Source organism: Heterocephalus glaber, unplaced genomic scaffold (assembly GCF_053883595.1).
Source record: "Heterocephalus glaber isolate CG9 unplaced genomic scaffold, H.glaber_assembly_v1.0 deba00001561, whole genome shotgun sequence".
NCBI lineage: Eukaryota > Metazoa > Chordata > Mammalia > Rodentia > Bathyergidae > Heterocephalus > Heterocephalus glaber.
In genome coordinates this window covers 5,773,225-5,800,000 of record NW_028258349.1, presented here as the reverse complement: position 1 = coordinate 5,800,000, position 26,776 = coordinate 5,773,225, and positions in this window count along the sequence as shown.

The window sequence follows — 26,776 nt, the reverse complement described above, 5'->3', positions numbered from 1 at the left end:
CAAACATAGTTATAAAAAAACCCTTGTATATTGGAACACTGAGCTTTATTGAAATTATAACTTTTTGTACATGTATACACAAAGACATGTGCAGGAATATTCATAGCAGCATTATTCACAAGAGCCATAAAGTGGAAACAATCCAAATATCTATCAACTGATGAACAGATAAACAAATATCCATATACAATTTAGCAAGGAAAAGTGTTGAAGGGTTGATACTTGCTATAACACAGAGGATCCTAGAAAGCATTATGCTCAGTGAAGAAAGTCACAAAGAACTGTATACAGTGGCCCTATGTATCTACAAGGAATTGATATCAAACCACAGAAACCAAAATCTATGTATGGCCAAGTCTCTTTTATAAAATGGCATGGTATTTGCAAGTAACTCATATACACCCTCTTGTGTACTTTAAATCTTCTCTAAAATATTTATAATATTTAATATGATCTAAATATTATAAAAATAGTGGTTGCACTGTACTGATATGCATGTTCAGTACAGACACAATTTCTTCTAATATTTTCTATCTGCAGTTGTTTGCATCCATAGATGTGGAACCCACAGATTCAGAGGGCTGGCTGTATTGTATAATTCCACTGATATGAAATGCCAGAACTAGAAAAACAAATTAAGATAGAAAGTAGATTAACGTTGACCTAGGTCATGATGGAAAGGGATGGGGATGGGGAGCTGATAGGCAACACTTCTCTTTAGAGGATGAAAATAGTCTAATGTTAGGTTATGGTGAAATTTATACAACCCAGTCAACATACTAAAATCACTAATTGTACACTTTAAATGGATGAGTTTTATGGTGTATAAATTATATCTTAGTAAAGTTATTAAAGAATTAGAAAATAAAATGCAAGTTAGAAGTGTATAAATCAATGTGTAGGCCAATGGTCCCTAAATTTAGCTGCACATTCGAATCACCTTGGAATGCCCAAGTCATATTCTATAGAAATTAAATGATAGTGATGGCTGGGGGGTGTTAAAGGTTCCCAGGCTTCCAATAGAGAGTGAAGTTTGGAACTAATGGCCTAGACACACTTGCAAGATGCTAATGGTTACAGAAGAGTGTGAGAGTTGGTTGTTTTAAGGCTCCCAGGTGATTCTGAGGGGCAGTGTCTGAGAATCCTTGGGGAGGGACACTGCAACTGGCATCTCCACGTCCGTACTACCATGCCTCATAGAGCAACATCAGGCAGTGTCGGGAGCCCAGTTCAGCACAGGGGGTGGGCCTGAGTGCTTTAAAGATCATGCCATTTCCTGGACCATTACTAGTTTGGGAATGAGCCTATGACATAGAGGAGAGTGCTGTCAAAGACTTTGGGGATATTTTTGTTGTTGTTGTTCTTGAGGCAGAATAAGAAGCCAGATTCTCTCTTCTGCTCAATATGACTTAACAAGCTTATAGCACAGTTGACACTGATGGGAGAAATAAACCTTGGGAAGAAGCCAACACTGTGGATGCAGAGAGGTAAAGAAAACATGGACCCTTGATACCATAATCAAACTGCTTAGCCAACAACCCTGAAAGCCTCACCACTTCTGGGCCACCTGGCAAGCAAGTCAGTAGATTTCTATCTTACTTAAGTCTATTTGAGTTTGAAACTGACCCAAGCAGTCATGGAAGATACCTGTGAGGAAATTAAACATTAGAAGCAAGTGAGATCAGAGGATGAAGATTCAGCTCTAAAAGTCTGATATAAGTGATTTGGTCATTAGGAACAGCACATGTAAATTATGGAAACAAGAATGCACTTGGTGTGTCCAAGTCACCTTTTTGTGGCTGTGATAGAACATCTGAGATAAACAACTTAAAGGAGGAAAGGTTTATTTTGGCTCACATTTCAGTTCAGGGTCACTTGGCTCCATTGTTTAATGGGCTTGTGATGAGGCAGAACAGCATGGTGGTAAGAGCGTGTCATGGAGCAAAGCTGTTCACCTCATGGTGGCTAGTAAGAGGAGGGAGGGAAGGAGAAAGGGAGGGAGATTTCAGGAACAAATATACCCTTGAAAGGAATGCCCCCACTGAGCTATTCCTCCATTGTCTATTCCATCTCCTAATAGCCCATTCAACTATGAACTCATCAATAGATTAATCCATTGATGAGATTAGCACCATAATAACCTAATCACCTCTCCAGGCCCAATGTCTGAGCATTACTGCATTGGCGATCAAGTCTTCCAAACATGAGTCTTTAGGGGATATGTCATATTTAAGCCATAACGCTCGGTACATTCAAAGAACAGGAAAAATATATATATATACTGAGCATTTCCACCAAAAGCTGATGTAGCAAATAACAAGAATGTGACTCAGAGCAGGGAAATATTTGACATATTCAAGGCTCAAGTGACTCAGTCAACATTACTGTGGAATGCTATATGTCCAAAAGAAATCAAGAAAAATCCAGAGAGTAGCCTTTTCTCCTCTGGACAACTGGGGATATAAATGCTCTTGTTGGATAGAGAATAATGTGCTGCGTAATACTAGGGATTTTCACAGCTGTAATGACATTTAACCCTCAGTGTAGCCTGGGGTACCACACTCTCAGATGATTAAATCAGTGACAGGCAAGTGTGGCTTTTGAGTGTGTGTGGGTGTGTGCATGTGTGTGTAGATAGCTGGTGATTTTACTAAACTAAAAAGTGCAAGGAAGAATTCAGAATTCTTGGAGAACAAAAAGAACATTAAAATTGAAAGTCTACTCTCTGAAAGCATCCATAAGCTGCAAATTTAATGCTCATGCCTGCATTCCTAAGTGTTTTCCTTTCATCTAAAAAGCATCAAGAAGAGAGACAGTATGGTCTTTAAAACAAACAAAAAAAATTCTAAAAGGTCATTTCTCAAAATATCCTTGAATATTTCATAGCTTTAAAGTTAGGGAGCAGTCTCAAAGGAAAGCTTAGCACCATCTGCCTCTTGCCTTAGTTTTCAGCTTTAGTTTCTCTGGGGGATGACTTTATTAAATAAACAGCAAAGAAGCTGGGTTATTGAGCGGTTTGGAAACTCTTGCATCTTGGAGGATATTCCATAGGACCACACCATTCTGGGATATAAGATGCAGAGGCACTGCCTGGGGAGTCCTCAGAGCACTAAAGTAAGAAGGGTAATAACTGAAGAGTGCCTCAGAACTCCTGAGTCCTCAGGTCCCAGCTGACTAGAATGTGATCTGAAGCAAGTCATTGAGTCTCTCTGAAATGTATTTCCTTGTCTGTAGAGTTCAGATGAAGTTGCCCCTCTGTTTCCTCCCAGGGGCAGAAAGAAATTCATAGCACACAAGGGCTGTGAAACACAAAGGGAGCTGTCCTGATGCGAGGAGAGACTGGAACAAAGAGGCACCTGTTCTGGGAATGGGGGGGACACAGTGGCAAAGGGAGGGTGGGAGACAGGGATTCTTTCCAAATGCTATCAGAATACTCAGTCCATGAATGTCCTTTCTATGGTCCCTCCAACATCAGTGAGATTCTTCGATGAGTAATAATTAGGAGGATAACTAAAGAGTCTCTGTATTGGTCCAAAATAATCAGCAGTTTTAATTGTTTTAACCTGAATCAAGAGCCATCCTCTCATTTTGTAAGAATACTTTTGTCCTGGTGACTGGCATGCCTGGGTCCTGCTCAATGCCTTAGCAAAGCAAGCTGAGTTCCCTGGTCATTACCACCGCAGGCATCTGCAAACCCCCTTGAATGCTTCCCTGTAACTCCTGCTGAAAGCTAAATTGTATTTTAATAATCTCCACACCCGCCATTGTCTCCTCCATTGGAATGTTCAATGAAGGCCCTGCTCTCTCCTTCAGTCAGGCAGAGCCAGGGATAGTGCAGTGCTGATCAGAAAGCAAGCTTCTTGACTGACATTATCTCCTCCTGGGCAGAAACCAATTTCAGCGAGAACTTTGTAATTTGGAACTCAAGGATATAAGATGCATTCAGGGAATCATTTTCCCCTCTACAAATTACAGGTTTGTCATTTAAGAGGTTTAATATCACTGAAAGAGCCTGATTCTGCCCTTTTTTTTTCATTCTGAAAACTGCCATATTGATATTCTCCGAACATGAGCTTAGAAATGAGAATAATGGCCTGTACTTCAGAAAAACAAACCCATTATTCTGTACTACAGGCAGAAGAACAATGCAAGACAACAAATATTTATTCAGCAAGCTCTTGCAGTGCTTAGGCAGAGTGGCAGACTTAAATGCCTGGGACATACCAGGTGTTCAATAAATATGTGAAGGGAGGGAGGGAGAGAGGCAAAGGCTCTGGCAGAAATTCCACGTCATTGTAGATTATCTTATCCAAACACCAACACATCTAAAAAAAGCATTTAATCAAAAATTTCCCATGCTGCACTGCAGGCAGCAGCAGTAATCTTGGAGGAGGGGCACAAGTTGCAAATGTCTAAAATGAGATTTGGTTCAAAGGCCAGCCTCCCAAGGCCTATGGTCACACTGAATCCAGCTCGTTTTCTTATCAGTTGTGTGACAAAAAGAGAAACACCTGAGGTGATCGAAAATTACACTGAATGCTTAAACTTTTAAAAAAATTTATTAGAGTAAAAGATAAATTTCCAAGAATGATGAGATAAGTGTGTTCCAAATGTGGGAGAATATTTTCTGCATTTTAAAGGGATTGATGAAAATGTGTCTTTTGGTGTAATAAAATTTTAAAATTTAAACATTTACTGTATTTTTCAAACACCCTTCATTGACCATATGTTTACCACAAATTCTGTCAAATGAAAACACAATGGTATGTCCTTATCTACTTTAATCACTGGATTTGGTCTCATGTGACTTCTGACTCTTCTCCAAAATCAAAATAACCATGGAAGGTAAATGTCTGGAATCTTTTTAGGGCATCAAGTTGAGATAGGAAGGTAGGGCATGGCAAAACTGGCTGAGGGCATAAGCAGGACCTGTTTATTACAAGACCCCATGATACATGTGCCAAATAATTCTCAAGACCCCGCACATAGAGTTTTTGTGGATTCCTGCAATGTGTGGAAGGAATAAAAGGACACAGACATTATGAAGAGCTCACTCTCATGGCTTTCTTCACCGTAGCCCACACTGTGTCCCCCAGAGTGTACTTTTATTTTGGGGATTTTTTTTCTCTCTTTTATTCAACCCAAGCTCTGCAAAACCAGTTTTTCTCTTACACTTCACTTATGATTTTTCAAATAAACTTTACTACCATTTTTGCTTGTTTTGTTTAATTCTTTGTTCAAGGCAAGAAAACCTGGAAATCACCTCCAGAAGGAGATACAAACACCCTAAAACTCAGCAACAAGGCCAGCCACAACAATGTAACTAAAGACACAGATGAAAGAAGACATTGAGAACTGCTTCAGAAAGTGGCAAGAATGATGGGATAAGTGCATTCAAAGTGAGAAGTCTTTTTAGGGAGATTAATGGCTGTGTGTCTTTTACTGTAATAAGTTTTTAATTTAAACATTCAGTATATTTTAATACTTCATTTCTCTGAACCTCTGTTTCCTCATTTTTAAAACAGAGCATATTCTTATGTTGCAAGGTACTGTTAGTTGACTCAAGACCCATTCTTAACCCCTTTCCTTTCTCTCTTGTTTTTCTCAACTTCGTGGGGCAGAAAACTCAGCATTCTATTCCCAAAGTGTGACATCAGGGACAGTCAGCCATAGAATTTATGGGAAAGCTAGTTCTTTTCTGATAAAAGGAAGGTGCTGGATTGGTATCCTTAAAACTAAGGCTCCCAGGGGCTGGGGATTTAGCTCAGTGGTTTCGCCGCCTGCTGCACAAACGCAAGGATCCAAGTTTGATCCCCAGTACCAAAACAAACAAACAAACAAAACTAAGGCTCCCAAACTGTATTGTACACCTAAAATGTACCAATAAACTTAATGGGGTGGGGGGGAAACTAAGGTTCCCAAGTGCCGGGGATTTAGCTCAGTGGCACCTCACCTGCCTCCAAAGTGCAAGGTCCTGAGTTTAATCCCCAGTTCTAGGAAAAAAAACAAAACAAACAAACAAAAAAACCCCTAAGGCTCCTGAGAGCAGAGGTCATGTCTTCTTTCCTGAGGCCCTAGTTTGTTTGGCCCAGGCCTGCAGCAAAGCTGCTCTTCTAGAAAGACACCATTTGAAAGCAGGCATGCCCTGACCTTCATTGAGCTATGAATGTTTCAGTCACCTTTAAATACAAAGGCTGTGGTGAGCCTTGAAGAGGTTGTCAGGAAGAGCTGTAAGAGAATGATTATTGACAAAGTAGAAAATAATGAGAGTAAAGGGAATTTGATGAGGAAGTTTACAAAGAGGGGATTTAATAAAACAATTTGTCCAACACTACTCTGTGGCCTAACAATGTGTTAAGAAGGGAAAACAAAGCCTGGTTGAATTTATTTCTTAGGTGTTTTGTTTTTAATTTCAAATCCAGACACTCTCTCAAGGACCTGTGGGCATGTGCTCATGATTAAAAATACATGACAGTATCCTTAGCTGCCATAAAACAGAAAGAACAGTGAAGGAATTACATGTGACATCTCCTGAAATATGGCTGGCTCTTTTGGCTTTTTGTATTTAGCCAGTTCTCAAATGATTAATAAAACTATCAATGGACAAATTCCTCCTCTAGATTCCTGTTAGCACAGAGTTTATTCCTTTCCCCTGCTGGCACTCTCTCTCCAAGCTGGCATTTATTCACCCAGAACATTTGTAGATAGATCTTCTCTACCTCCCCAGTGAATGACTCATGTTTTGTGCTGAATTGTGAGCTGAGATTTAGAACTCAGGAGTGAGAATGAGGCCCCTACAGTTTGTAAAGTGTGTTTAACAGGTCGTATCTCACCTGATTGTTAAAGTGCAACACAAATGCAAAGTTGTTTGTTTTTAGTGAACATCAATTATCCATTCTGATTGCCAAAGGGTAGCATATGCTTCATATATTAAGCAGGAGTATAAAATTCTCCCTGAGCAGTCTTTACTACTGGACATGTGTATTACACTACCAAACACCTCATCCTTAACAAGGGGTAATATGCAAGGAAACACAGCACAAAAACTCTCTTCCTTATATTTCTGTTAAATCTGCATATTATTCCATTGAAAATTGTCCATATGTAGGGCAAATGTTCTAATCTGAGAGCAGGTTAGTTGGCCTTCTGACACCTCTGGTGCTCACAAGCTGTTTCGATCCCTTCACTTTGAACTGGGACTACAGCAATGAGGTATTTCTTATTCTTCTGCATAATCCAGTTGCATCTTATTGTGGAGTTTTCATTATAACTCATTTATTAAATTATTCTTTAGAAAATTGGAATGGTGTAGATCAAACCAACTGAGGAGCTCCATGACATTTTGAAGCCCCATGTCAGCAATGCCCAAATTCAAACTAGATTATCAAGTACTTTCAAGAACACTTTAATGCCTTGCTCTCATAAACTCTGACAGGCTGTCAATTAAGATTAAAATGAGCCGTTTGTTTGTAGGAATTGCATAAAGGCCAGGAAGTGACAACCTTCCAGCAAGCAATCCTGCCAGCCCTGAATCACTAGTCAGTGTTGGCTCCGGATTATTTTGCACACAGTGGGCTGCAGGAGTTCACTGTAGCACCCCATCTGCAGCAGACATCTTTGGGGGTCCAACCTGCATTCCCTTGGCTCCTAGCATTTCAACTTCCAACAGCCCAGCTTCATTCCTTTGCCTCAGGGCTTTCTTTTGCCCTGGTTCCCATTCTGCCATTATATGTGGCAGGCCAGAAAGGCCAGAAAGTTACACATTCTTGAGGAATAACCCTCAACCAATGACTGAAGAAAGATAATAGATACATACCCCAGGTTCCTTATTTATTGAATGGGATAACTCTGAGGCATTAGCATGCCTGTCTTCCAGAGTTCTCCTGCCCACAATGGTAACTCATTGCCCTTGTTGGCTGCTTTTCCTTCCTCGACTCACTTCCACACTCCACATAGCTGTTTCCTGGCTTCACTTCTCAAATAAACCTCTGCACTCAAATCTTTGCCTTAGGCTCTACTCCTAAGGGAACCCAGAACAAGATACCCCATCCTTACTGAGGTTTAGGATGCAGTACATACCTCCCAGACTAGAGAGGGAATACCCAGCAACATCTGCTTTCCCAGAGGCTCTGAAGGAGCTGTCATCATTATGCACGATTTGATCTTAGACATGAGCTATAAGGTCAGAGGAGAACTTCACACCAACGTAGAGTAGTTACTCTATTCATTTTCTAAGAGCTGCTGTGTGTGTGCCCAGGAAGTGGGGTTCTTATGAATGGGAAGGGGGTGGGGTTTTTTTCCAGCTTCACTCTCTCTCTACAAGCAGATTCCCTCTGGCTGTTGTTCCTCTTGTCATCCTCTGTGGGCTTAGAGACAAAATCCGGGAGAGAGAGGATCTTGCAATCACAGAGCTGTGAGCCGTGACAAATTGTAAAGCTCCTGTGAGCCTATCTGTGAGAATGAAAGAAATGTGCATCTTTGATGGTGGCAGAACACTGGCGCCTTTTAGAAAAGCCTTCCCCAGAAAATTCAGTGTCCACAGTTCTCTTATTGTGAGAAGATGAATACCATTCTTATTTTATGAATTTGAGCCCACCATTTTGTATCTGAGAATGTTGCATCAATATCAATCCAATGAGCATTCCCTGATTCTTCATTATATGTCTAGCCCTATGATGGGATTGTGGACATTGGGTAAATAAAACATAGTCCTTGCTTTTGCAATAGTGTTCAGGAGACAGACACATACGTAGATAGTGTGGCATGAAATGACATGCACTATAGTGATAAAGTAATGCGCTCAGGAACTATGGGGTCACTGATTCAGCCAGGAAGATCAAGGTAGGTGTCCAGATGTAAGGGACACCAAAGTGAAATCTTGAGGGTGGACAGCATTAACAGGTGAAGAGGCCTGAGGAGAAAGCATTTCTGGCAAAAGAAACAATATGGAACAGGCAGGGAAGCCAGGTGTGCCTATAATCCTAGCTACTTGGAAGGCTGAGGCAGGAGGATCACACATTTAAGGCCACCTTGAGGAACGTAGCAAGACCTTACCTCAAAAGACCAAGAAGTATGTGGGGAGGGTGGTGAGTACGTAACTCAATGGTATAGCAATCGCAGCTTGAGGCTTTAGTTCAATCCCTGTACATAAGAGGAGTGGCAAGAGTTCTTTAACTAGTTTTAAAAGAACATCAGTTTAAACCAAATAGTTGACAGACTATTGCTGTTTTAATACAAGTACAAATAATGTTGTTCTTTTGATATAATTATATTACAACGTAACGATGCTTTTTTATAAAATACAGTTCCCAATCTTTCTGACCTTTCATGCCTTTGAGCTGGAGCTTCAAGTGAGCTTTGCTGGGGCTATGAGATGCAGTGGGTAGGGGTCAGGGGGTAGTGGGGGAAGTGAGAGTAGGGGGAGGAAGAGAGGGAAGGAAGGAAGCAAGGGTGAGGAGAGGTGAGGTACTTCAAGAGGGGAGCAATGTGGAGGACATTGCCTCAGAATACACTATTCACATGTGTTTGCTTTTGCTTTTGTTTTAATGAGTGCATATTGACTTTACAAAATGAAGGGTTTGACTGACATTTACATACATGCATATAACAGACCTTGATCATATCTGCCCCTTACCCTCTGCTCCTCCAGTCCCTTTCTCTTCCCTAATTGTCTCACTTCTACCTTCACATTGTCTTTTTGCAGGATTCCATTTATGAGAGAAAAATTTTAAATTTCCTAGTATCTTCCATGATCTCTCCTTACACCCTATAAAAATAGTCAGGCATTTGTCACACTGAATTGTGTTCCTTGATAAGCAAAAAAAAAAAAAAAAAAAACTACCACCAACAACAAATGGACTGTCCAAGTTCCATATTAACTTTCCACAATTGCCTCCAAATCACCAGAGGATTCCAGACAAATGAGGTAATCTCCCAACCTGATTTTCTTGGATCTTATCTTGATATTTTAGTGTTGCTAGCAAATGAAGTAAAACACAATTTGAAACATTTCAGAAGAAAGATACAGGAAAATGGAAACTGATCAAATTTGATTAGCTTCAAGCCAGTATAACTGCCTACCAGGAATCAAGGAGGCTTGCCAAAGACAATAATCACTAAGACCTGTCTGTGCCCCAAATTCCACACAGCCTTCTCCAGGAATGATGTGAGTCCCTTCCTTCTTGGCAAAAGTTTAAGATTATCTCAAAAGGCCCATCCAAAGGTTATTCTCATTTTAGAGAGACCACAGCCTCTGGAATCACTGCAAGGTTAATACAGCTCTATCCAGAAGGCCTAAAGCATTTAAATCCCTTCAAAAACACTTGTTTGTTTTTCGTGATAGGTCTTACAGAAAATAGAGATATTAGTAACTATACCATTTTTAAATGACAGTGATTTTGGTGACTGTCTCATAGTAACACATGAAAAATGAATAGATGATATAAATAATCTTCATCTTCAGAGCATTTCTTAATTTCAACAACTGCAGCTTCTCACTGTTCAGTGGGCCAAAAGACAGACCAAGCTTTTATGAGAAATTCTCAGTGCTGCAGAGAAAAATCTCCTTTTCCCAGTAAAGAAAGACTTTCTGGATCTGAGTCTGAAATCCACATTGTGAAAATTTAGAAATAAAATACTTGTTTCATTTGTATTTTTTGAAAAGGTCTGTGAATACTTATTTGGCCTAGGTTTATATTGGAAATGCCTTTATACTTTGATATTTGTAACATAAAATGATTTAGTTTTTCTTTGATGGAACATGAATCGTTCCATCTTTCTCAACCCAATCCAGTACTTCCATTTTTCCTTCTATACACACACACACACACACACACACACACACATCTGTGCATATGTCTAAGTCACATGCCAACACATATAAGCAGGAGTACATTCACATGCATTCACACATACACACATGCACACTTACATACACATATGCATACATGTGTACTCACATTTCAAGCATTTCGGGAACAGACCAATTCAATCAACACAGAGAGGAGGAGAAATCAGTATTGAGCTGTATTATCTGTTATGTTTGAATCTTTAGCTACTTAATTGTAACTCTTTTTTTTTTTTGGTACCGGGGATCGAACTCAGGTCCTTGCGCTTGCACAGCAGGCAGCGAAACCACTGAGCTAAATCCCCGGCCTCAATTGTAACTCTTAATGAACATCATCATTTCTATGCTTCTGATCCACTTTTACACACTCCATTCTGGTTAATCATTGTGTCAGATTTTACGTTAGGGCAGCTTGAGCCCAAATTATTAATCATCCTCCTGCAATTATTCATTCTCATATTCCCCCCTTCTCTGCTTTTGCATACTCTTGAACACCTCCAGTGACAGAGAACTCACTCCTTCCTAAAGTAATCCTATTCTTTCCCCGACATGTCCTGACTGCAGACTAGCCAGGTCACTAAAGTTCTAATGCTGGCCGTGGTCTAGGTGAACTTGTACACATCAATGCTCGACCTGTGTCTCACATTTCTTTTTAGGGAATTGGAGCAATTGGTCTTCAGCCAGAATGTTTTGATAATTCGGAAATTGTTACCCTGCCTTGTTTTGAGTGATAAATACCTTTCCTCCGAGTGTCCAGAGGTAATACCTCTGGTCCCAGGTCTGCCCACTGGGGTTTCACCTTCATCCTAGTGCACATGAGTGATGGCTCTCACCCCTCTTCGGGCTGGACTCTCCTCTGCTCCTTGCCAGGATGAATGCTGGGTCCTTCTTCTGCTGTTTCACATCTTTCTGGCCCGCCTATTACTCCAGCCATTGCTAGAGCACCCAGCTTATGAACATGTAGGCCAACAGCTTCTTACATCCACTGCGCTACATCTCTCTTACTTTCTGCAAGTAGTTCATCTTCTAATGCTCCATTGTGTGTCCTCCAGAGACCTACTTAGGCCAGCCTGGACTAGGGTCAGCAATCACTGGGGCTTTTCAGGTTTAAAGGAATTTCCAGGACAAAGGTCTTTGCATTTGAAAGTCAGAGCAGTCCAGGAAAAAGGACAGGTTCATCACTTTAGCCTAGAGTTAGGAGAGCCTTAACACCCGTGGAGCAAGCCTAAGAATGGGGGATTTAGGGAGCTGGTAGATAAACACTCTTGTCTTACGGCCCTGGGATTCAGAGGATCTGCAGAGTGCTATGGAAAGATTAAGCCCCCGTTGCACAGGGGGATGGTCTATAAGAATTTCCCAGTTTGAGATGGCTTTTCATCTTTCCCATTTTGAACTCCTCAGTGACTTCAGTGGCTGTTTCCTGGGAACATTCGCACAATAAATGATTTATACACAAACCTTCATCCCAGGCTGTGCATGGGGTGGGGGTCCCAGGGTCAGGCAGGTACCTGGGAAATTTGACTAATGAAAATGTCACAGGGTTGCACTGTAGAAACTGAGCTTCTCATTCCAAGGTCCAAGTAGCACTTTATTAGGGTGAAGACCATTAAAAAGGTTCTTGATTTTTCTATAGCTTAGTATTCTTGTTTGGACTCCAACCCAGTCAGGTGACTGACAAATCATTTCTATAGTTGTTGGTTCATTTCCACAAAATATGGGATTTGGGGGCTATGTCTGAGAACCACACAGGGGATCTTGTCTCTGATCAAAATCAAATCAAAATACCTCCTGTGGAGACATAGCAGGCATGTTATTTCCTGACAATATTTCTCCCATCCGAATTCAATTTCAGCAAATGAAATTCAAGTAGATGTAGGTGTAAGAAGTGAGAACTGAGAATAATCTGACTTGTGTGCCTCAATCACAAACAAACACACATAAATATTATCAATAAAAAAGTGAGAGAAGCCTACTAACTCTTACACATATTCTGAATCAAATCCAGCTTTTCTGATGGCATGATAAGAAAACAAGGTAATTGAGTATTTCTCAAAATATTCATAGCTACAGCTCACACTTTACATATCTCATATCATCTTAATTTTTTAAAACAGTCCCACAGCATACATTTACCCTTGTTATTCACATTTCTCAGTTGGAGAAATTGAGACTGAAATGATGAGATAACTGGAACCAAGAACACAACAAGCATTGAGTTGAGCAGAGATTCAAACTCAGGAAGCCCAGCTCCAAGTTTATACCACCACACTACATTTCCTCTCTAGAAAGGCAGAGACCAGAAGGGCCATGTCACCTCTTTATGGTGTTCTGTCCCTGCCTTTGCCACACTTTCTTCCTCATTGCTCATACTCTTCCCTCTACCAACAATTCCCTTATTTCACATTACCTCTCAGCCCCACCTGCAGAAATCCCACCAGCTCTTCTAGGCCCAGGTTATCTTTTCTTTAGCCACAATATCATTTCCTCCAATAACTTCCTATAAATATTTATGATACAAATGTAAATGCACATTTCAGACATCAAGCACATACTTTGTGCATTTAACATACATTATTGGTTCAGTGATGGTCTCATGTTTTTATTGTTTTCCGTATTTCATAGCCGAAGAAAACAAAGTACAAAGAGCTTAAGTATGCTTCTTCACTCACTCCCACATTCTGAGCTGGACAAGGCAGCCTCCTGAATGACTGATGCAGCCAACACACTGGCAGGGATTCTGTGACCCTATTAGCTTTCAGATCACCTCCATTTTCCAAAGCTCCTCCCTAGCCCCTCAACACAGCAAACTTGCCTCTTGGATTTTCCTCCTATGGTCTCTAGCTGCAGCTTTTAGTCAACAGTAGATAATAAGTGCCTGCTGCATTCTAGGCACTATTTCAGGTGCCCTTAAGGTGCTTCTTATGGGAAGACAGACATGATAGATAGGTATAAACATACAGAGGGAGATAACAAGACATATCACTAGCTGCTATTATCTACATCGCTTAAGAAAAATTATCTTAAACTTGATAAGGGATATCTGACTCTTTATTTGTATAACTTGTGTTTTCTAATTTTATAAAACCATTAAGGTTCAATAAATCATTCTGTATCCACTATTGACAATAACTCCAAAGACTGAGGTTTTATTGTGCCATAGAACATTAACTAGTTTTGAGCACATTTGGCAATCTTATAGCATTTTTTCCCACTGACTACAAAATCCCAGTTCCTTAAATTCCATTTTTTAAACTTGCCTTGTCATTAATGAGTTAAATAAATGACAATACATGCATACCATATAACCATATAAGAATTATGTTTTTAACATGGTTAGTCTTACATTTAACAACCACATTCAGAGAATTAAATGGTTGTTATCATGTAGAATGGGTGGTCAGGGAAGGTGTATTAGCTTTTTGTCACTGTGGCCAAATACTTAACATTCACAAATTAAAGGAGAGGAGGTTTACCTTGGCTCACAATTTCAGAATTTTCAGTTCATATTCTTCTGGCTCCAAGGCACAAACATCATGGCAGAAGGATTGGCATAGGAAATCTGCTCACATCATGGAAGCCATGAAGTAGAGTGACCAAGGAAGAATGAGAAAGAGACAGAGAAGGGGGAGAGAGCTTTCCAATTCATATGTCCGGTGACCTATCCCCTCCAACCTGGCCCCACCTCCCCACAGATCATTCAGCAATGAATCCATCAGTGGATTCACCCATTAAGGAGGTCAGTACCTTCCTGATCCATTGCCTTCTAAAACCCCACCTCTGAACAAATGAAACTTTGGGGGACATTTTCATTCCAAACAGTAACAGAATGGTTCACAGAGAAAGTGGGCATGCAAACTAAAGGACAAAAAAATGGGCATGTAAAAATGAAGAGGAAGTCACTTCAGGTTGAAACAACAACTAAACAAAAGACTAAAGCAGTTGGGTTGTTTGGTGGTATACTGATAAACAGTTAACAACCAGCCAATTTGAGAGAATCCTGATTTTTGGAGCTTGCCAATTTTTGTGGTGTAAATATTTCTACCACTTTCAGCAGTTAATCCAAGGAAACTGAGCAAAGAGTTAGGAAACAAGGAACAATGAGCCAATACAAGCTGGTTCCAGCACACCACTGGGTGTATTCTAGAAGAAGAAGTAATTTCAGAGGAGCAAAGGGAGAAGAGAGGTGTAGGAGATGAGATCAAGGAAGTAGGCAGAAGGTAGATCTTAGAAGGAGATCTTAGAGTGGTTTTAGATTGCATTTCAATTATGATGTGAACATTTTAAACTCCATGAGTGACATCATTGTACCTTCTTGATGTTTCTCTTAAGAGAAAGAGGGGGAGAATATGCAGTATTATAAATTTCTCTCAAGGGGGAAAAAATAAGAACCAAGAGAGTATGTAAAGGTGCATATCTCCAGTGATGACTCTTATTATATTGTACACCTAAAATGTACCAATAAAAGGATATACAAAAAAAAATTAAAAATAAATAAATTTCTCTCCTAGTTTTCTTCATTAGCAATGAACATGCCCTTAGAGTCTCACCTCCTATCTCCTAAAGCTTATACCATTCACGTAATTTTTCCTATTTTCTCTCAATAGGGAGCATTCAATTTTTTCTTGGAAGAAAGTAAGTAAATTCATTCTTTTAAGATTTTACAGAACAGCATATGTTAAGTAAAATGGTTCTAAACTGTGTTGTGGTGTCTCAGACTGTCAAACTGTCACATAGGTAGTTGAATGCCTTTCAAAGAGTATTTGGCAGCTACAGCTGGTTGACTGCCCAGCCACTGAAGCTACTGGAAAAGGAAGATGTAAGAGCGAGAGTAAAATGGGCCTTTAAAAAATTAGCACTTTTTTCTTTTACAGATAAACTCCTTCTCCAAATTTCCTCATGCTGAAAAACTGCAGGTCTCACTTCCACCTCTGCTCCCATCCCCTCTCCCCCGACACCCCCCCACACACACACACTCGTGCCCTGAAACCAAGGAAAAGTCAACACTTCAGCCCTTTGGGCCACTATGTAGCTAAATTTATGTATGAATATTTTCTGGCTTTTGTGTTATCCCTTCTATAAACTGGAATATCTCTATGCATTGAGGGTGAGCTGGTTTCCCTTCCCAACTTGACCCAATTGTAAATAAATGTATTTTTTTATTTTTATGGAGTTCTCTTATACTTTTGGTTGTGAACAGGCAAAAAAACAAAACGGTGATCCAGACAAGCAGCTGGATTCAGAGCACTCACACCGCCCCCACACACACATACAACAGGATGACTCTCATTGATTGTCAATTGGCCTGCTGCCAAGTAAAGGTGATTTAGTGGATCTCAAACCTAGAGGTCAGAGCATGTTAAGAAGGGGGGATTTGTACTTCACTGCCTCTGCAGCTCCTCTCACTTGATCTGGTGGGTTATAGACCCAGGGACTAAGAGGTCTGAGGAACAGCTATGTTCTGAGTTTCACTCTAAATTGGGGTCTACAGTTGCAGCCATAGAAAATGCCCTTTGCCAGATTGTCTTGCACTTCCTTCCCAGAATGGAGCTCTTCAGGGAAACTGGAAACACATATTATTAATTTCTATATCTTCCACGGTGCCAAACTGAATGTCTGGTAAATAATACATGGTCATTAAATGTCCATTCATGAGCAAGCAAATTTTACTAGATAGTACCTCTGTGTCAGGTATTAGATTAATTGCTAAGGACTCAGAAGTAAACAAGATACATCACCTTCATCAAATGAGCAGAAAAGGAGTGAGGGCAACAGAGAGAACACATGAGACAAAAAGACTAAGACAGAGAGAAAGTATGAAAAAGAGAGAAAGAGCCAGAGACAGAGATTTAAAAAATCATTATAACTGAGAGTTCTTCAAAGGATTTGACCTGATTAAAAATTTCACAAAGAGATAAACAATCAGAGAAACAGAGCCAAAGATAGATATTATAGAAAGACCAAGTACTAAAGTACGAGTTAATTAAAAAGTTATGGCCATGGTCAGGGAATAATAATGGTTGCTCTGGAATTTTTACAGGATAACATCATCTTAGCTCTGTTTAATGGTGTAGAAACTCAATAACCTAAAGCACGTGTAGGAGCAATAACAGAACGATTTTCTGATGACCTTCTAGGGCCTACTTGCCCAATCTGGCAGCATCAGAGCAGCCATTAGTTCATACAGAATCTGAAGCCCCAAAGTGCTATCATTCACCACCTCCATTGTAATAAAGTAGGGACAGGAGGGGACCAGGTGTTAAATACAGTCCTGGATCAAGCCTGCCTCACAGTAGTCCACAGGTGCTCCCCAGTTCATGGCCAAGGAATGGCTGAAGAACTACAAACTGTTTCCTTGGGGTGTTGAATCAAAGTTATTATAATAGAAAAGATTATGTTGGAGACCTTGAAGTTGTCTTTCATCTTCCATTCCTGACCAAAAGAATAAATAAAAAACAACATCCTCAGGAAAAGAGTAAGATCCATTACATCCTCAGGAAAAGAGTAAGAATTGGTGTCATTCTCAAAGATTTAAGGGACGCAGGAATGGTGTTCTCCATTTAACTCACAAGTCTGGCTCTTACAAAAATAAAATGGGTCACAGTGTACAACCATAAACTACTAAAAATTTAATTATCTAGTTACAGCCATGCCAAATCATGAAGAAGGTTCAAAAGCAGTTAGCATTCTTATGGATGGACAACAGTATACATTCATAGACTATGTCAGTCCTGCCCTCTATTAATAACGGTCTAAAAGTACATACTTCTGAATATCACGTTGGCCCTCTATCTTGATAATATGGGTTAATTGGACTTACTCCACAAGAAGAACAAAAATTCCAAATGCCTCATTAAGATGATTCTAGAATGTGGGGTATAAACACACAGAAATTCAGCGGTCTGCCATTTTGGTGCAGTTATTTTGAGGTCTAGAGGTCTAGGGCATTCTGAGACAACACTTTAAAAAGAAAGATAAATTATTGACAATTATTGCTTAGTAGTAACATCCTCTACGACTAAGAACAAAATACAAAAAATGAAGTCCTCTTCAGGTTTTAGAAATGTAACAGTCAAAAATCTTTATAAATGGAACAGCATAAAATTTATATTTATAAACTTAAAACTCCTTGAAATATGACAGAAATTAACAAACTACAATCTTGGTGAGAGGTCTTAAAACTTTCCTAAGAAATTAAGATACCATCTAGACAAAAAAAAATCTAGCTAACAGGTAGATGTAGCAGCTCACACCTGTAATTGCAGCTACTTGGGAAAATGAGGCAGGAGTAGTCAAGTTGAAGATCAGCCTGGGCATCATAGTAAAAGTCTGTCTCAAAAAAAAAAAAAAAAAAGAAAGAAAGAAAGAAAAGAAAAAAGAAAAAGAAAGAAACTTAAATATGTTTTAGACTTTCCAGACTGTCCCTAACTCAACTAACTATATGGTTGTATTGCTACCATGAATTATACATAGTAGAGACTGTACATTATTTTCAAATATGTGTGGACTATTTTAATTAGCTTTTTGTTGGAACAAAATAAATAAATGAACCACCTTCTGACAAGCAAAAATCATACAGGCCACATTCACTAAAATGAGTCAATAAAAAAAAGTATCACAAACATTCCATCTGAGAATCAAAACCCCTCTAAATAAGTGTTGCTTTGAAATGAATATCAAAATGGAAATTAAGTCTGTTTTATGAGCTGCCTAAAATAATACATATTTTGAATAGATAATAGAATATTGGTTACCAGGGAATCGGGAGAGGGAGACATGAAGAGTTGTTCTTCAATGAGAAAAAACTTGCAGGTATACAAGATGAGTAAGTTCCAGAGGTCCACTGTACAGCCTAGTGTTTATAGTTAACAATAGGATATTTTACATTTAAAATTTTGGGGTTGGGGGTAGTGGTGCATGTCTGTAATTTCAGCCTCCTGAGGACTGGAAGACAGAGGCCAGTTTGGGCTACATTGCAGGATCCTATCTCAAATGAATAAATAAAACAAATTGAATGTGGATCTCATGTTTGTTGCAGAAGTACTAGGAAACTTTTAGAAGTAATGAACATGTTAATTACTTGATTGTGGTGATGGTAACACAAGTATTTAAATATGTTCAAACTCACCAAATTGTATACATTATGTAGTTTTTTGTATACCAATTATATCTCAATAAGCCTGGGGAAAATTTTTTAAATTGAAATTATAACCTAAGTAGAAATAAATGACACTGAAAATGCTAAATTTAGAAAACCATAGGATCTGTCTGGCCCAAAACATACTTGCAAACAATTTTGGTCATACTTACATTTATTAGCACACAAGAAAGACCAAAATGTGATAAAGATTCAAGGTAACCTAAAGAAAAACAAAGTAGAAAACTAATAAAAAACAAATAAAAATATTAATGCAGCAGAAATAAAAAAATTAAAAAGAATAATAATATACAATGAAGTGTGTTTCAGCTTAGGAAGGCAAGAATATGGCATTAGATCTGTCACTACATTGGAAAAGAGAAGCTATGTAGTCACCTCAAGAAATAAAAGATACTCTGATTCTTTTTTCAATACTTTAGGAGAATATTTCATCTTCTTCACCTTGATAAAGTGTAGCTTCCATAACCTAGATTAAATAACAAGAGAAGAGTAGAAGCAGTACAACAGAAAAACATGACCACAGTCTTGGCCATCTAACATTATTCTAGAGGTCCTGGAAAATGCAAGCAAATGAAAAAGAAATGAGCATTAATATTCAAAAGGAAGAGATAAAACATTTTAATTTGTTAAAGACATGACAGGATTGTATACAAAATCAATGAGCTTTCTGTATACTGACAATAATGAGTTTGAAATAGATGAGTTTTGGGTTTGTGGTTTACAAAAATTGGTCCTGTTCTTCTAACTTGTTGGTTATGAATGTAATGTTATCATGGTAAAGGTTGAAGGACATGTAGAAAAATCTTTTGTCTCATTCCTGATATTGGTGATCTGTGTCTCTTCCTGTATCACTCTTGAGGGGGGGAAAAAAGGGAAATTGACAAAGAATTAGGTCAATTTTATTGATTTTTTAAGAAGTAGCTCTTTTATTTCAATGATTTTTCTCTATTGTTTACCTCTTCCATTTCATCAGTTTCTACTCTTAGAAACGGATGGATGTATTTTGCTCCTTTTTCTAGGTTCTCAAAGTAGGTATTGGATGCCTCTGAATTTTGACTGGTGCTCTCACACACTGGTGAGGAGAGTTCTGCCCTAGTGCTGTAAGTATGGGACTTCAGTATGCTATCGAAACCAGTTAGATTTGATGAGATGATGAAATGCAATTGTGAGGACACATCCCAAAACAAAGCCACAATACTTTGAGATGTGGATAAGTAGAAGATCCAGCAAAGGAGGCTGAGCAGAATGGCCAGGAGTAGAAAGAGAATTAACTGAGAATGGTGTCAAGACAGAAGCTCTTGCCAAGACTAAAACATGGCCAACTGTGGAACACTGCTGAGAGATCAAACAAAGTGAGGTCCACAATGTGTACTTTGGAGGCCGTAGCTGGTAACCTTGAACAAGTCCAGTTTTAGATTAGTGTGACAGAGAAGGCAGATGAATACAGGGTAATGGTGGGAGATCATGCTTCTCAGGGAGGGGTGCCATATTTTTAAAGAAGGAAAATCTCTCTCCTTTGAATGAGATGATGCATTTCATGTTTAACAGTGTGTGGCTCATCCTAACTCTTCCCTCTCCCTTGCTTTCTTGTCTAGCAATGTTGGTTGTGGCTATTTCTCTTTTGTAAAATGGGTTAGCAACACTGGCACAGCTACTTGAACATTATTTCTGTTAGAAACCAGATGTGACATTCCCTTAGGATGGAACTCCTTTTCTAGAAAGGGGAGAGAGCAAACACGGTGATTAAGTCACAGTTCCTAGATACAGATTACATGTATCATAAAATAAATGCTAGTTTCATCTCCTATGAGCTGTAGACATGGGAACATTGTATAAACTCTGGAAACTCAGTTTCTTCATCATTAATCACTCATTAGAATAGTACCTCCCTTACTAATGCACATAGTGTTATGCACCTGATACCTATATTACCTATCATTAAAATTTGGGATTTTTCTTATGTAGCTTTTTTTCAGAGGAGGTACTATTTATAATAAAATACCAACACCCAATACCAATCCTCATTGCAAAAATAGGAATCCTCCCCACATTGTGCATGATGGGAACATGCTTGGCAAGCCAGGTCAGCCATGGAGATTGGTAATACCATGCCAGATTTGCCTGCAAATAAGGGAAACACTTTCACTGCCAGTTCCCCCAGCTCCCTTGTGGAACAACCAGGGCTCTGTGTAAGCATCACTTCCTTCTTTTTCTTTTACTCTTTCCCAATAATGCTGGGAGATCCAGGGTTAGGCTTCCTTGGTCTAATGAAAAGGAAGCTTTCTGACTTTTTAGGTTACTTTCTCTCCCCAAACCCAGCATGAGGTAAACACGCATAATAATTGCTGTTTAGATGAATGACCTCACCAGGGGAAGAGCTCTGAGTACCTTGTGCTGCCTGCCAGGCCCGGTGTCATGGTGATTAACACAGCAATCACCAGCCGGGAAGCCAGGCTGCTCTGCCTACCACACACCCTGACTGGGTGACTTATGGCTTTATATTTTTAAATTGGCCTCTCTAGCACCGTCTGATAAATCAACACACAAGTCATTAAATGGTTCATTATCCCAGTAATATGATTCATTCTTTGTGCCAAGAAATGCAGGAGATGTCAGGAAAATTAAAAATATCTCATTTGAAGCCATGAGTGCCCATCCACATAACAGATGAATTGGATGAGAGAGAGCAGTTGGACACAAAGGTCGATGAGAAGGTTCAGCAGGTGGCTGACTTCCCTCCAACCGTCCTTGACCTCCTATTAGAACATGTAAGCCACGTTCTCACCAGGCTCTGTGCTTCTCCTACTTTCTCTCTTGTGTGCTCAGGGAATGATCAGGCTGCCTGCAGGAATCTGGTATAGAATTCATAGCACCGTACAGTCAGCTGGAATTCTTCTGCATGAAGAACATCAAGTTCAGAAGATGACAAGGCTGAAATGTTATAGTAGAAAGAGCACCGAATCCCAGTCCTGCCAACAAGTATGGAACTCTGGGTATATCACAAGAAATGAAAGATTTTTATGTTTCCAAGTTCTGTCTAAGATTCCATGATTCTAGTGTGGTAGAGGAGAGGAAGGGAGAGCTCAGATCCTAGTCAGAGCTCAAATACATCTGGTGTGTTGAATCAGGCAAGAGACGCTTCCACCCAATCTACATTCACTATGAAGGTTCTACTTATTTGTACTAATTCTATCAGTGTTGACTCTTTCAATAGAAGGAAACAAACAAAACAAATTGAAATAAAGTTGTCTCAAGCATGTAAAGAAGAATGAGGCTTCAGGCAGGACCAGTGGGTAGGGTGATTAAGAGGGCCATACTCACCTCTTAAGCTCTTGGCAGAAATAGAGGTCCCAAGGAAGTAGAAGGATGTTGCTGACCCCAGAAAACAAGCTGCGGTACCTTCTGTGCTCCTCTTATGTGTTTTCCTTATCTCAGTAATCACTGTCTGCACTGTATGTAGTTCACTGCTTGAAAACAGCTTGCTTCATATTTTTTGTCCAATTTTATAGTAGCTTTTGGTGGGGGCAAGTCTAGTGCCTGTTACTTTGTCATGGCAGGAGCAGAAGACCCTTGGGTGCCTACTTAAACCCTTGGCCCTTACTGGTAGCTGCCTATCCTGATTAGATGCCCAGCACCATAAATAGTTCAGTTTCATGTCTTTCAACCAACTTAGGGAAAAGATAAGTCTGATTTGAATTTCATATTAAAAGCAATATTTTGACTGTTTAAAACTACAATAAAAACACAACCATAATGAAAACTGTAAAAAATATAACAGTAAAACTCTCTAAACTAAAACATTTAACACACTTGAAGGCCACCAATGTGACACCGGGTTAATTCATTTTTATGTAGAACTTGAAATAAAGCGTATCATCTCCTCTAGGTCTAATTTAAGAGCACCTTTATCTCAGGAATAAAAAGAACTCAAATCGGAAAATCTATTAATATAATTCACCACATTAACAAATCAGGAAATTATATGGTTATCTCAGTAGATAAAGAGAAAGTATTCAATAAAATTTAAACTATATACATGATAAAACTTATATTAACAATGAGCACACTAGAAATAAAGGGCTTCAGTAGAGGTATTTCATTTAAAAGCTATCTCAAACATCATAATTAATAGTGAAACTTTAAAAGCATTCCTATTAAAGTCTTGTTCAACACAAAGGTGTCAAATGTCTGCTCTTATTTAACATTTTATTTACCACATATTTTCCCTGCTGTATCTCCTGGCCTGACCTCAAGGCAGTGTGAAATCCAGAAATGGAATAAGAAGGAACAGAGGATCTCCAAAAGAAGCCCTTTAATTCTGGCTGAGTGAGGGAAAATTAGCTCCTGGCATAAAAATTGTGGCAGCCAGGACCCACATGCACTGGAAACTCTGAGAGAAAAAGAGCCTTTCTCTCCAGTTGGAAGGGGTGCTGTCCCCAAAACAAATTCCTGTTACTTTCTCCCATCCCCACTATACAAATACTGGTTGGTCCTAGATATGGAAACAGGTTTTTTTGTTTGTTTTTTTTTAAGAGTGAGAAAGCAAGGTAAACAAAACCACTAAGTTGTTTAAGAGCTTGTGGGACATTACTGGTTCTGATTCCAAACAACCTTCCAAGATATTGAGAATCAAACTATAACTTAGAACACTGCCCTTGTCCTAGATTTGCCTGAGGGATGGTGGACATTTGGGACAAATCTAAATAGGACTAAAAAGGTTTTCAAAATTCATTTAATATTGAGATCTCATCCCAGAGTGGGCTATATACATATATATATATATATATATATATATGTATATATATACATTCTATATGGTATAAAGACCCACTTTTGTATAATATAGTATTTAAAAATAGTAAAATGTCCAGGATAGAGTCTAAAATTACGTGCATATGAAGAAACAGGAAAATCTCAAGGTGCAGGGGAAAAGACAGTCAACAGATGTCAACAGTGAGACTTTAGAACTCTCTCAACACTAAAATGTTTCAACATAGATGTTGAATTTATCTGATAAGACATTGATAATGGTCCCACTGTTAAGAGCAAATGTCCTTAAACTGAGTCAAAAGATAGAAAGTCTTGGCCAAAAATAAAGTAAAACATTTGTAACTGCAGATATAATGCACAGAAGAACTGAATAAAACTATAGAATTTAAATGTATGATAAATAAATTTTTTAACCATTGGTGTCTTGCTGTGCTGCATAGGCTAGTCCTGAACTCCTCAAGCGATCCTCCTGCCTCAGCTTCCCAAGTAGCTGAGACTGTAGGCTTGACTTACTGCTCCTGGCTCTAATACATAGAAATTTAAAACTCAGATTAAGCTCTGAAGCTTAAAGGTGATGACAGAGGAAAAAGTCAGTGAGCTTGAGGAATAAAGCTATAGAAATATCTAATCTGAACAACTAAAAAAATTTGATTTAAAAAAGTAACCTATAGGATAAAATTAAAATAGCAGTTTTTTCATTTCAAACAGAGATCAAACATTGTGGTGCAAAGTACTTAAAGAAAGACTAGCAAGAGCCCTTTGCTGTGGTCTGACCAGGAGGAGGGCAGTGTAGCCTCGGTGGTGCTTCGGAGACCTTCACCCGGGACAGTTCTCCCTCCCGGGCCTCTCCTCTCCTGCCCTCGAGTGTCCTCGCCTCCTAGGCCTCTCATATCCAATATCGTGGGGCAGTATCAGAGCAGGCCCTGGGAGGATGATCAGGCTGAGGAGCCAAAGTCTCTGCCAAGATGACTGAAGTCCTGACAACAACTGACTCCCAGAAACTGCTACAGCAGCTGAATACCCTGTTGGAACAGGAGGCTAGACATCAGCCAAAGGTCTGCGGCTTGAGGCTAATTCAATCTGCACATGATAATGGCCTTAGAATGACTGCAAGACTGAAGGACTTTGAAATGAAAGATCTTCTTAGTCTAATCCAGTTCTTTGGCTTTGATACGGAGACATTTTCTCTACCTGTGAATTTACTGGACAGATTCCTGCCTAAAATGAAGATACAGCCCAAACACCTTGGGTGTGTTGGACTGAGCTGCTTTTACTTTATTTTTTATTTTTATTTTTTAATTATTTATTTATTTTTTTAATTAATTTATTTTTTTTGGTACCAGGGATTGAACTTGGGTCCTTGTGCTTGCTCAGCAGGCAGCGAAACCACTGAGCTAAGTCCCTGGCTGAGCTGCTTTTATTTGGCTGTAAAATCAATAGAAGAGGAAAGAAATGTCCCATTGGCGACTGACTTGATCCAAATAAGTAAGTATTGGTTCACGGTTTCAGACTTGATGTAAATGGAAAAGATTGTATTGGAGAAGGTGTGTTGGAAACTCAAAGCTACTGCCTTTCGATTTCTACAACTGTATTATTCACTCATTCAAGACAGCTTGCCATTTGAAAGGAAAAATAGCCCAAATTTTGAAAGACTAGAATCTCAGATTAAGGCATGTCACTCCAGGATCCTATTTTCTAAAGGATCTACATTGGCCATATCTATCATTGCATTGCAGATGCAAGCACAGAAGTGTGTAGAGATAAGAGAAGGAGTAGAATGTCTGCAGAAACATTCCAGGATAAATGGCAGACATCTGACTTTCTGGGAAGAGCTTGCATCCAAGTGTTTAACTGAATATTCATCAAACAAGTGTTCCAAACCCAATGTTCAGAAGTTGAAGTGGATTGTTTCTGGGTGTACTGCACGGCAACTGAAGCATAGTTACTATAGAATAACTCATCTTCCAACAATTCTTGAAATGGTTTCTTTGTTGGTAAATTGGTTGTTATTCTCTGTATAAAGAAAATTGTATAATTTTCTTCTACAATTGAAGTATTGAAATATTATTTTTTTCCTTAAATTCTTTTATTGGTACATTTTAGGTATACAATACGTTTACATTTATCGTTGGGTGCTTGTACCTGTACATAATGTATCATGGTTCTTATTTTTTTTTCCCATTACCTGTACCCTTCACCCCTTCCACCCTTCCCTATTTACATAGATTTCCTTTCTGGGTATCTCCAATCTAGTCAGCTAACATTCAAAAGCACTTGCTATATTTAAGGTACAATATCCTAAGGGCTGGACATGGTGGTGCATGCCTGTAATCCTAGAACTTGGGAGGCTGAGGCAGGAGGATCATCATGAGTTTGAGGCCAACCTGGGCTACATAGTGAGTTCAAGTTCAGCCTGAATTATATAGGGAGACCCTGTCTCAAAAAACAAACAAACAAACAGAAAACACCCTTAGGAGTTTCCAATCTCTGATATATATGTTAATCATTTCATTAAATTAGCAACTTAGAAAACATCATCCTCTTTCCTGACCTGAATTTTTAAAGTAGTGCTGAAGTAATGGTTTTTTTAATTGCACATTTTGCTAAATGTAGCCCTAAGCTCCAGCTCATTTAAAGTTGTAATAGGACCAAAAGTTTGATCTATGTATGAACTAATTGAGGCTGTTAGCTTATAAGCAGAATCATTATGAACTTTGAGTGTAACATACAGTTACACCTAAAGAAAAAGTAACACAAAGCAGATGATCTCTTTTGAGTTTCTGAAAATTGCCAGTATGTCTCAACATACTGCTATTGCAATTGGAATAATAGAAAGTAATTATATTCATAAAAAATATAAATTCAGTCACTGCATATATTCTATATGTTCTTGCCATCTAAATTTATTAACTTACAGTAATGATTTATTTTTCCTATTCAAAAGCAAATGTTAATATTTAACATATCTACATATGATTATGAAACTTGGGTATGAAAAATTTACT